General features: G+C 43.3%; 1 protein-coding gene and 1 long non-coding RNA gene across 9 annotated transcripts in view; both read right to left on the reverse strand.

The window, feature by feature from the left end:
* The window catches only part of PSEN1 (presenilin 1), an 89969-nt gene that overhangs the window by 55760 nt on the left and 21147 nt on the right, over window positions 1-13062 (reverse strand). The window lies entirely within an intron of this gene.
* On the reverse strand, window positions 661-1056 carry LOC143815129 (uncharacterized). The gene is made up of 2 exons (XR_013223689.1): window positions 897-1056; window positions 661-826 (listed from the first exon to the last, which is right to left on the reverse strand). It is a non-coding gene; the product is annotated as an uncharacterized LOC143815129 (long non-coding RNA).

Raw genomic sequence — 13062 nt, forward strand, 5'->3', positions numbered from 1 at the left:
ATATATATATATATATATATATATATATATATATATATATATATATATATATATATATATACACATACACATACACACACACACATACACACATATATATATATATATATACACATACACACATATATATATATAAACACATACACACACACACACACACATATATACATACACACTTACATACATACATAAATTATATTTTATTTTTTATTTTGTTCATTATCTTAATTTTTAAAAACAATTGTTATATACCGTATATATACTGTATATATGTATATATATATATATATATATATATATATATATATATACACATACATACACACACATATATATAAATATATAACAATGGTTTTTAAAAATTAACAGATAATGAACAAAATAAAATATAATTTATGCATGTATGTATGTATGCATGCATGCATGCATGCATGCATGCATATATATATTATTGTTTTTTACTTTATTTTCTTCATTGTCTGTTAATTTGTAAAAATATAATTTTTACTTTATTTTTTTTTAATTATTTCCCAGGTTTATTTATCCTTCTATTTAACAAGGAAGGATTTAAAGGAACAGTGCACCTTAAAATGAATCCTTTACCTAAAGCACAAAAATATAAAAGACGCGTTCTATAAGTAAAATGATCACAGGACACAATTTTGCTCCTTAAATTTATTAACAACAACATCTCCGGCCACAGTCTTCATAATGGTTTTGTTGATGTCAAAGACTTGAGACATGGCATTGATATGAGGAGATGTAGTTTTCAGTCTTTAAGTCTTCCGCCTATACACTGCATGCTGGCGTCGTCTGCGCTTGCGAACTAAAAAGAAAACATAGTAAATAATAGCTATTCAGTATATAGTATAGTATTCACTGGACAGTAAAATCACCTGTCCTGCGGCCAGCATGGTGCTTCAGGTGGCTTTTCCTCGTCTGACGTAGTCTCCTACGTCCCTTGAGTTCTGACCTCGCTCTTGATGGCATGATGACAAATTGGTGGTTCTGGCAGGAGCAAGATGATAAAGGATGGCCCCAGGACTCCAGGAGGGAATTTTAGAGCGGCTTACTATTGTGATGTTATAATTCAATGACCTGGCAAGTGGGTGTGGCTCCTTTGTTTAGTCAGAGGGCGTGGTTGGATGACCTAAGCAATTTGCATATTCTATTTGATGACATAGCAAGCAGGTGTGGCCCCTTTGTTTAGTCAGAGGGTGTGGTCGGTTGACCTAAGCCATTTGCATATTCCATGATTTCATAAAACTGATGTCATTGCGCATGTCACGAACATTCTATTTGGAATCCTGACTTCGGCCTTGCACTGCTCCAGACCAAGAAAAGGATAACCTCGCGATATCAACATGGCATCTCGGAAATATAAAAGCGTGCACAGACGTCGCCGCCGAATCAGGAGGAGAAATCACCATAGTCACCGTGTGAGCTGTAGAACAGGTAAAGATCCGAATCCAAATTTTGTTGAGTCGTTGTGGTGAGCAATATGGCCACCAAAAAAGAAAACTATAACAGTTTTGCTTTCCAAATGAGTAGGCATTACCAACATTTTTAAAGTCCCGAATTTTGGCGGACAAGAACTAACCCCAAGACACTTTGGGTGTGCATAAACCGTGTGGTTTTTTTTGGCTTTAACGGTCCTGCCAAAATGGTAACTGTTAGTAAGCAAACTAAGGAAAGCGCAGCAGGACATATGCTATAGACATAAATTGTGTTGTTGCCCATAGCAACCAGCATTCCGAGCCACTTTAGTAGTGAAAGCCGAGATGTTATTGGCTGCTGTGCGCAACAAGTTTCCCATAAGTCAGGCCTAGTGAGTTCCTCGTCGTTTTGTTTGGAGTGCTCCTTTAAAAGATAGTTGAACAGAACTTTTAACAATTCGGGATATTTCTTGATTTTGAGAGGAAACTATGTAGAGGCAGAATCTGATCTCATGTTTTTCTGTTTGCAGTTCACAGACGCAGGCATCGCCATTATTAAAGCAGACGGATGGGACGCGAGAAGGGGATTTCTCTCGCTAGCGACATGAGCAAGCAGCACAATAAAAACCGTAAAAATCATTACAGCGGTCGGAGATAAATGTGGAGCAGAATTTGGGGTCCTGTGGTTATTTTAGGACGCAGCGTTTCCTACCAGATATTAAGGCTGAATCCCCCTTGTATAATCCACACTAATGGATGTGCACCCACCATGCACAAGCCGTAATCACCCTTAGATGCTGTGGCCAAAAGCAACAACAGCATCTAAGGGGTTAGGCCGACGGGGAGAAAGGGGACGCTTTTAGGGAAGGATCAAATGCAGAACCTGCTTCTTACAGTGCGAGGGAAGGGGCCCCAATAATCGTCCTGTCTCAACAGGCCTGTAAACACCAGATGAAGGAGCAAAATACTCGTTTGTCGACTTCAATGGTTTGTAAGCATTCTCAGCAGCACATTGTCCTGTGTAATCAGGTGTTGTGCTGACGATCATGCAATGCGCACAGATTATCATGTTAATCGTTTTGTGCAGATAGGACGGTGGTGCACCATCGTAAACAGGCATCCACTAGTTTCCATGTCATTTAACAGCTGCCATGTTCGGGTCCAGCAGGCATGGTAGGACAGGTTAATAAAGTTTGGGTACCAGAACAGTACCCAGACCCGAACCCCATTCACTTGAATAGGGGGCCCAAACATCCACTGTTATGCCCATGATGGCGTGGCAGACAGAGCGGCAAACACTGCTTCTGATCGATGGTGAAATCGTTACCGCCGGTTAGACAGCCGTGGTTTCCACGCTATCAAATGACAGCGTGAGCCCATAGCTATGATCGGAGGTATAAAGTTTACTACTGCTCCGTCAGCAGACAACTGTTGCCGCTAATAACAGCAAGTTCGGCTAATGGAAGTATTCATCAGCCAGAGCCAATGATCTAAATAAATAAAAAAAAAAAGGTTGTTTCCCCTGTATTTTTGATAACCAGCCAGGCAAAACTCAAAGCTGGGAGCTGCAACCCTCAGCTGTCAGCTTCAGCAAGGTTGGTTATCAAAACTAGGGGGGTCCTTTTGCATTTTTCTTTTAATATATGACGTGGGGTCCCCCTATTTTTGACAACCAGCCTAGCTAAAGATGACAGCTGGGTCTGGTATTCTCAGGCTGGTAAGGGGTCATGAATATGGCCCACACCCCCCAGCCTAAAAATAGCTGTCCACAGCCACCCAGAAAAGGGACACCTATTAGATGCACCAATCCTGGTGCTTTGACCGGCTCTTCCCATTTGCCCTTTAGTGGTGGCATGTGGGGTTCATGTTACCTTTGTATCGTCCGGTGACCTCAAGCCCACAAATTACTAACAGAGAGGCGTTTAAAAGACACCTATCCATCATTAATCTTATAGTTGCATTGAAAATAAGCACACAGCCAGAGTGAAATCTTTTAATTGAAAGAACGACACAGACTCCTTAATGATTCTACATTAAACCATACTCACGTCATCGCCTATTCCACTGAAGCCCTCGTCTCTGGTAATAAAACAAAGAAAAAAACAGCAATATCCCTCACCTGTCCATTGTTCTGTCCCAGGCCGTATTCCATGTCTAGGAATAAACAGTTTTCAACCTGGACAGTGCAGAGGTTTCCACTGGGAGAATGAGTTGCTGCGAGAGCAGCCTCAGTGACTAGCGGTGATGTCATTGAGGTTACCGCCAGTCACTGAAGTTGCGTACCCAGCCGGGCCCCTGAACTGCGGTAACCTTTGTAAGATCCCTGCTTGAATAGTGAGAAAGTCACCAGAAAGCACCAAATAATAAATACACCTTTTCTGGGCAGCTGCGGACTGCTGATTTTTAGGCTGAGGGAGGGAGGCAATATCCATGGCTCCTTACCAGCCTGAGAATACCAGCCCACAGTTGTCTGCTTCAGCAAGGCTGGTTGTCAAAAAAAGGGGGAAACCTGAGCAGTTTTTTTTTTCTTTTTATTTATTTACAGTGTGGGAGCCGGCTGATGAATACTTCCATCAGCCACTCCGCTGTAATTAGTGGCAGAAGGCGTAGTCTCATGGGAGAAGTATTCCCATCATCTGACACCAGTGATCGGAGGTAAACTTTATACCTCTGATCACAGCTGTGGGCTCACGCGGTTACTGAGGGGTGGGAACCACGGATGTCTGACCAGTGGCGATTTTACCAACAATCAGAAGCAGATGACAGCGCGACAAACACCCAGTGTTCGAGGTGCAAAACCCAAACAATAACACAGACTTCCTGGTGATGTCCGTGTTCGGTGTCCGTGCTTAAACAGTAAGTGTTGGTACGGACGCCGAACTTTGCTGTTCAGGTTCACCCATCTCTAGTGATCAGATCTAGCACTGAATGCAATTGTTTAACCTGTTAAAATGTCACGGTCATGCATAACAGTGGTAGTTGAAAAGCTTTACCATGGCGCAGTCAATTCAGAAAACCAAATGTGACATGATCCCTGGGTGCAGATGGGTAGCCTTGGTAGTGACAGTCGAGGAGCCTAACTAAGAGCCACATGTCTGTCCAGCTATAAATGTTAGGCAATTTCACAATACACTATAGTACTACAGTGTATTCTACAAGCGATCAAACGTATATATATATATATATATATATACATACACACACACACACACACACACATACATACATATACACACACACTGCTCAAAAAAATGAAGGGAACACTAAAATCCCACATCCCAGATATCACTGAATGAAATATTCCAGTTGTAAATCTTTATTCATTACATAGTGGAATGTTTGGAGAACAATAAAACCTAAAAAAATTATCAACGTAAATCACAACTAATAACCCACGGAGGTCTGGAGTTGGAATGATGCTCAAAATCAAAGTGGAAAATGAAGTTACAGGCTGATCCAACTTCAGTGGAAATGCCTCAAGGAAATGACAAGGAAATGATGCTCAGTAATGTGTGTGGCCTCCACGTGCCTGTATGACCTCCCTACAACACTTGGGCATGCTCCTGATGAGGCGGTGGACGGTCTCCTGGGGGATCTCCTCCCAGACCTGGACTAAAGCATCCACCAACTCCTGGACAGTCTGTGGATGGTGCGAGACATGATGTCCCAGATGTGTTCAATTGGATTCATAGCTTCAATGCCTTGATCTTGCAGGAACTGCTGACACACTCCAGCCACATGAGGTCTGGCATTGTCCTGCATTAGGAGGAACCCAGGGCCAACCGCACCAGCATATGGTCTCACAAGGGGTCTGAGGATCTCATTTCGGTACCTAATGGCAGTCAGGCTACCTATGTCAAGCACATGGAGGGCTGTGCGGCCCTCCAAAGAAATGCCACCCCACACCATTACTGACCCACTGTCAAACCGGTCATGCTGAAGGATGTTGCAGGCAGCAGATCGCTCTCCACGGCGTCTCCAGACTCTGTCACGTCTGTCACATGTGCTCAGTGTGAACCTGCTTTCATCTGTGAAGAACACAGGGCGCCAGTGGCGAATTTGCCTATACTGGTGTTCTGTGGCAAATGCCAAGTGTCCTGCACCGTGTTGGGCTGTGAGCACAACCACCATCTGTGGATGGTGGGGCACTCAGACTATCCTCATGGAGTCGGCTTCTAACCGCACATTTGTGGCCTGCTGGATGTCATTTTGCAGGGCTCTGGCAGTGCTCCTCCTGTTCCTCCTTGCACAAAGGCTGAGGTAGCGGTCCTGCTGCTGGGTTGTTGCCCTCCTGCGGCCCCCTGCACGATTCCTGGTGTACTGGCCTGTCTCCTGGTAGTGCCTGCAGCTTCTGGACACAGCAAACCTTCTTGCCACAGCTCACATTGATGTGCCATCCTGGATGAGCTGCACTACCTGAGCCACTTTTGAGCCACAAGGAATAAGCCTCCTTACCTTGACAAGCCAGCTGGTATGTCACTCTCCATAAGGAGAAATGTTACCCCTTGGACCCCAGTCCAGAGCCTCTCACCTAGCCAAATCAGTTCTCATGCTTCGCACTGACGAGGGCCAACAGCCCGAAACACCGTGTCTGCGAATTGAGATACTGATTTGGCTTTTATCCTAAGTCATATTGCACGACTCGTTAAAGGGTTGATTGTGACTTGTAGGATCGCTACTTCCAACAGGTGGCGCTATAGAGTTAAGTCCTCTTTTTCTCAGAAGAGGCAATTTGCATATTTAAATAAAGAAAAAAATATATATATTGCTCCAAAAAATACATTTCTTTATGTTAATAAAAAACAAACAATGAAAGTGTAAAAAGAAAAAAAAAAAGAGCATGAACCGCACATCCCAAAATCATACGTTGATCTAAAGCCGCTAGGCAAAAATTTATATACTGAACATGAGATTTTCAGTTTAACATTCTGATCAGACTGTATGAAGCCCACTGCCACTTCACGGCAAACCTCGTAGTGGGTCCTAACGCCCTAACGGAGCGGAGCCGTGCGGCGACCACCGCCGCAGCGGCCATGCACCAGCAGGGCGGACGGCCTGTTGTCCCACAGCACCCATGCTGCGAGACTGAGCCCCCATGACTCCAGACCGCGCCGCCCCACCAGCACAAAGCCACAGCAACAATGGCCGCCACACAGCACCAGCACCAAAATGAAAGGAGCATTTAGACTCAGTAAGGGGTCTAGCCCATTTTGGCTCTCACTGAAGAGCTGGAGGAAGGTGAGTTTAAATGCTCCTTTCATTTTGGTGCTGGTGCTGTGTGGCGGCCATTGTTGCTGTGGCTTTGTGCTGGTGGGGCGGCGCGGTCTGGAGTCATGGGGGCTCAGTCTCGCAGCATGGGTGCTGTGGGGCAACAGGCCGTCCGCCCTGCTGGTGCATGGCCGCTGTGGCGGTGGTCGCCGCATGGCTCCGCTCCGTTAGGGCGTTAGGACCCACTACGAAGTTTGCCGTGAAGTGGCAGTGGGCTTCATACAGTCTGATCAGAATGTTAAACTGAAAACCTCACGTTCAGTATATACATTTTTGCCTAGCGGCTTTAGATCAACGTATGATTTTGGGATGTGCGGTTCATGCTCCTTTTTTTTCTTTTTGTACAAAACAATAAAAGTACACATATTTAGCATCGCCGCGTGCGTAACGACCCGACCTATAAAACTGTCCCACTAGTTAACCCCTTCAGTGAACACACAAAAAAAAACCGAGGCAAAAAACAATGCTTTATGATCATACAGCCAAACAAAAAGTGGAATAACACGCGATCAAAAAGACTATTGGATATAAATAAACATGGTACCCCTGAAAACCTCATCTTGTCCCGCAAAAAACAAGCTGCCATACAGCATCATCAGCGAAAAAAATAAAAAAGTTATAGCCCTCAGAATAAAGCGATGCAAAAATAATTATTTTTTCTATGAAATAGTTTTTATTGTATAAAAGCGCAAAAACATAAAAAAATTATATAAATGAAGTATCGCTGTAATCGTACTGACCCGAAGAATAAAACTGCTTTATCAATTTTACAAAACGCAGAACGGTATAAACGTCTCCCCCCCCCTCAAAGAAATTTTTGAATTGCTGGTTTTTGTTCATTCTGCCTAACAAAAATCGGAATAAAAGGCGATCAAAAAATGTCATGTGCCCAAAAATGGTACCAATAAAAACGTCAACTCGTCCCGCAAAAAACAAGACATCACATGACTCTGTAGACCAAAATATGGAAAAATTATAGCTCTCAAAATGTGGTAACGCAAAAACTATTTTTTTGCAATAAAAAGCGTCTTTTAGTGTGTGACAGTTGCCAAACATAAAAACCCGCTATATATAGTAAATCACCGCCTTAGTTAGGGAAAAATAATAAAATAAAAAAAACTATTTATTTCTATGCTACAGTTAGGGTTGGGGCTACAGTTAGGGTTGGGGCTACAGTTAGGGTTGGGGCTACAGTTAGGGTTGGGGCTACAGTTAGGATTACATTTACGGCTGGGATTAGGGTTGGGGTGTGTTGGGGTTAGGGGTGTGTTGGGGTTAGGGGTGTGTTGGGATTAGTGTTAGGGGCGTGTTCGGGTTAGGGGTGTGGTTAGGGTTATGGTTGGGATTAGGGTTAGGGGTGTGTTGGGGTTAGGGTTGGAGTTAGAATTGGGGGTTTCCACTGTTTAGGCACATCAGGGGCTCTCCAAATGCGACATTGCGTCCGATCTCAATTCCAGCCAATTCTGCGCTGAAAAAGAAAACAGTGCTCCTTCCCTTCCGAATGCTCCCGTACGCCCAAACAAAGGTTTACCCCAACATATGGGGTATCAGCGCACTCAGGACAAATTGGACAACTTTTGGGGTCCAATTTCTCTGGTTACCCTTGGGAAAATAAAAATTTTGGGGATAAAAAAAAATAATTTTTGTGGGAAAAATGTTTATTTTTATTTTCACGGCTCTGCATTATAAACTGTAGTGAAACACATGGGGGTTCAAAGTTCTCACAACACATCTAGTTAAGTTCCTTGGGGGGGGGTCTACTTTTCAAAATGGTGTCACTTGTGGGGGGTTTCCACTGTGTAGGCACATCAGGGGCTCTCCAAACGCGACTTGGTGCCCTTTCTCAATTACAGTCAATTTTCAATTGAAAAGTCAAATGGTGCTCCCTCCCTTCTGAGCTCTGCCGTGCGCCCAAACAGTGGTTTACCCCCACATACGGGGTATCAGCGTACTCAGGATAAATTGCACAACTACCTTGAGGGTCCAATTTCTCCTGTTACCCTTGGGAAAATAAAACAAATTGGATCTGAAGAAAATTTTTTGTGAAAAAAAGTTAATTTTTTTTTTTTTTTTTTTAAACATTCCAAAAATTCCTGTTAAACACCTGGAGGGTTAATAAACTTCTTGAATGTGATTTTGAGCACCTTGAGGGGTGCAGTTTTTAGAATGGTGTCACACTTCGGTATTTTCTATCATATAGACCCCTCAAAGTGACTTCAAATGTGATGTGGTCCCAAAAAAAAAAAGTGGTGTTGTAAAAATGAAAAATTGATGGTCAACTTTTAACCCTTATAACTCCCTAACAAAAAAAAATTTGGTTCCAAAAATTGTGCTGATGTAAAGTGGACATGTGGGAAATGTTACTTATTAAATTATTTTGTGTGACATATCTATGTGATTTAAGGGCATGAAAATTTAAAGTTGGAAAATTGTGAACTTTTCGCCAAATTTCCGCTTTTTTTTCACAAATAAACGCAAGTAATGTCAAGGAAATTTTACCACTAACATGAAGTACAATATGTCACGAAAAAACAATGTCAGAATCACTGGGATCCATGCAAGCTTTCCAGAGATATAATCTCATAAAGGGACAGTGGTCAGAATTGTAAAAATTGGCTCGGTCATTAACATGCAAACCACCCTTGGGGTTAATAACATAAATAACATACTATTATATATAATAACACTACATATAATAGTATGTTATTATGTTGGAAGCTACGGGTAGAAGATGGTGCTGCGGGACCAGAGTGGTGTCTAAAGTATTCTATGAAGACGCTGGAGGGCGAGTATAAGAATGGGGGCACAGGGCTTATATTTAAAGCACCACTGCAGCACTGAAAAATAACACTGGAGTGATGCTTTAAAGGGAACCTGTCACCCCAAAAATCGATGGTGAGCTAAGCCCACCACAATCAGGGGCTTATCTACAGCATTCTGGAATGCTGTAGTTAAGCCCCTGACGTAACCTGAAAGATAAGAAAAACAAATTAGATTATACTCACTCGATTCGGTCCGGTCCGATGGGCGTCATGGTCCGGGTCCAGCGCCTCCCATCTTCAAACGATGTTGTCCTCTTCTTTGCTTCCTGTTGCGGCTCCAGCGCAGGCATACTTTGTCTGTCCTGTTGTGGGCAGAGCAGAGTACTGCAGTGCGCAGGTGCTGGGCCTCTCTGACCTTACCTGGCGCCTGCGCACTGCAGTACTTTGCTCTGCCCTCAACAGGGCAAACTAAGTACGCCTGTGCCGGAGCTGCAGTGTGAAGACAAGAAGAGGACGTCATCTGATGAAGATAGGAAGCGCCGGACCGCGACGCCCATCGGACCGGACCGGGAACGCCCCTGGGTGAGTATAATCTAGCCTCTTTTTCTCATCTTTCAGGATACATCGGGGGCTTATCTACAGCATTCCAGAATGCTGTTGATAAGCCCCTGATGCTGGTGGGCTTACCTCACCCTCGATTTTGAGGGTGACCGGTTCCCTTTAAGATCCTAGGGGATAACTATAACTCCCAGCATGTCCTGCATATCCTATGGCATGCTGGGAGTTATAGTTCATTACAGGAGTAGCAGTTTGCTTTTTTATGTGTTTTAAATATAACCTTTTAATTAATTCTTGCTTGTTCAGGCTGTTCAGGTCCTGCAGCCAGACACGCTGTGGTGAGGTAAAGATAAGCAGGAGCATCCCATGACCGCACAGAGCCCTCCCTCTTGTTGCCTCTCCACAGGTCATAAGAGGAAGCTTGCAGATTCTACTGCAGTATCTGAAGGACCTGTGATGACATCATTAAGAGGGAGGGCTCTGTGCTGTCATGTGATGCTCCAGCCCGCCCTCTTCATGACCTCACACAGGTCCTTTGCCGGAGCACTCAGCATCCAGCACAGCCTGGGCTGTGCTGTCAGGTATGCAGCGATCTCTCCTCTGGCATCCTGCCCCCTCCTTCACCAGACACAAGATCTCCCCAGCTTCTGCAGGAATTCGGTGCTGGGGAAACCATGTGTGTCCACTGTTTAAGTGAAGGAATATTCATTTGCTGCTCCCCGCTCACTGTTCGGCGCTGACAGGTGGGCAGGGAAGCAGCTAATGAATATTCCTTCACTTTAAGCATCGGGATCAAGTGGTTTCCCCAGCGCCGGATTCCTGCAGCGAGTACATTTTCCTGCTTCAAGTGCAATCCCACTCCGCCTCTGCCCCCTTCCCACATGTTACATTTGGACCATAAGACGCACCCCAAATTTGAAGGAAAAAAAGGGCGTCTTATGGTCTGAAAAATACGGTAATTTTATGAACTGGTGACTTTGGCAAGAAGGAATGATACTAGGCTTCCAGAGTGCTAGATTATTTTAGGATGAATAAATCATATGACTCTTGGTCCCCTGTAGTAGAATGAGCCTGTGTGGTTCCAGTGTCAACACTTAGTGTCAACTTACCGTAATTATCTGCAGGACAGTGTCAAGAAACACAGTGTATGCAAAGATTTATCCATCTCGAGACTGTACAGTCTCAGGATGGTGCTTTGTAGGTGGAATGGGAGCATGACAGCTGTGGGACAGATACAACACTGGCGGAGAAGGTGCACTGCCTTCTGGGAAATGTAGTCTACAGTAGATGCACACAAGGAGAGCTGTCAGGAAGTTCAGGATGTACACAATAAATGACCAAGAAAACAAAAACGGGGGAGAATTTGGGGACTTATTACAGGGATAGGAAATTTGGTTTCTTTTGTGCCTGGAAAACCTCCTTTAGGTCTGTACTGGTAATAACGAATAAAGATGTTTATCCAAAGCAACGGGCAGATCTTAAAACTTATAGGGAACAACTTACGCTATATTATATTGCTCTGTTTGCATACTTGTGTTATTACAAGTTTAACACAATTTTCATACATAATATAAACACATTATTTGTAAGGTTCTGCACAGACAAATCTATAAATGTAAAATATTATCTGGCATTACTTTAAAAGATGCACATAGGTCTTAGCACGACTTTACCATCAATGGATAATAACAGAATGGAAGACCATGCTAGTAACATAGTAGCATAGTTAGCAAGGCCGAAAAAAGACATTTGTCCCTCCAGTTCAGCCTATATTCCGTCGGGCTGTGGCTGTAATCTAAAGCACGCGAGTACATGTGCGACTGCACACTTAGTTTTCAATACAATGCAGTTCTATGACCATCAAGAACAATCTAGTTTTACAAATGAAATGTTTTCCTGACTCGGATTACACTTATGACTTTTCGACAAATATTTCACTGTCCCAATGGCCATCTATATCAATAGTAGGATCAGGTTTGCTATTGCTACAAATAAATGTACCAGAAGCAGAATCAGTAAAGTGGTGGGAAAAAAGTTACAATGACAGCACTGAGATCGCTTAGAAAGAAAACGTGTTTGCATCACTCAACTTCCTATTGCAAATCCATGCAAAAAAAAAAACAACCAAAAACATATGTTTGAAGCCCTTCTTCAATGTTTAACAAGGGTGTTGTGATAATGTAGTGCGTATACTTGGTAGATAGACACACGATATGTAGCCCCTAATACTCACAGGCTGGAGCACAAGCAGTGGTATGGACTCCTCGTCCTCCGACATATCTGCACAGGTGGTTAGTGAGGAAGTCACAGAGCAGCCCTGGTGCAATACACCAACCTCTGATAACAGACCGGGAAGGGATATTGCTCACTAGTTATGTATTAACCACAGCACAAGTCTGTGTAATGTACATCCGACCCTAGAATACAGGACGGCTGCAGATAACCATATGACGAGGAAAGCCGCAGCTAAACAGTCACAGAAGCATCATGTGCCATTATAGGTCACAGATATTGTGGCTGCAACAGTCCAATGAGGGAAAAAAAAAGAAAAGAAAAAAATTGAAGAAAAAAAACAAACAAAAGAAGTGAGAAAAGAGAAGAAAGAAGAAAAAAAAAGGAGAAAAGAAAGGAAAAAAAAAGAAAGATAGGAAGACAAAAAATTAAGAAAAATAAAGTGGCTTTCTGGCTTTTTATTGCACATGTAAAAAGCAAACTCTCATACACACATCCTCCTTAGATCCAGAGATGGTGTTCCCATCTTTGGGATTAAAGACTACATCAGCAGAACACATGGATTTGGGCTCTTTACAAACATATCCATCTATTGGAAGGTGAGCAACCTCTCCTGAGAACCACTGCGCATGGGGGGAGAAAAAAAAAAAAAAAAAGTGCAGCGGTTTTCAATTAAAGAAATTGCAGGTGGATGTGTCCGGTCACAGGCCATTTTATTAGCTGTACGGTCACTATTCCGGATATGGGGCAACCCTTACAAATTAAGAGATTGGGATGGATCTTCTAATACCAGCTTGTTATTAGGT

The sequence above is a fragment of the Ranitomeya variabilis genome, chromosome 1 (genome assembly GCF_051348905.1).
Source record: "Ranitomeya variabilis isolate aRanVar5 chromosome 1, aRanVar5.hap1, whole genome shotgun sequence".
NCBI lineage: Eukaryota > Metazoa > Chordata > Amphibia > Anura > Dendrobatidae > Ranitomeya > Ranitomeya variabilis.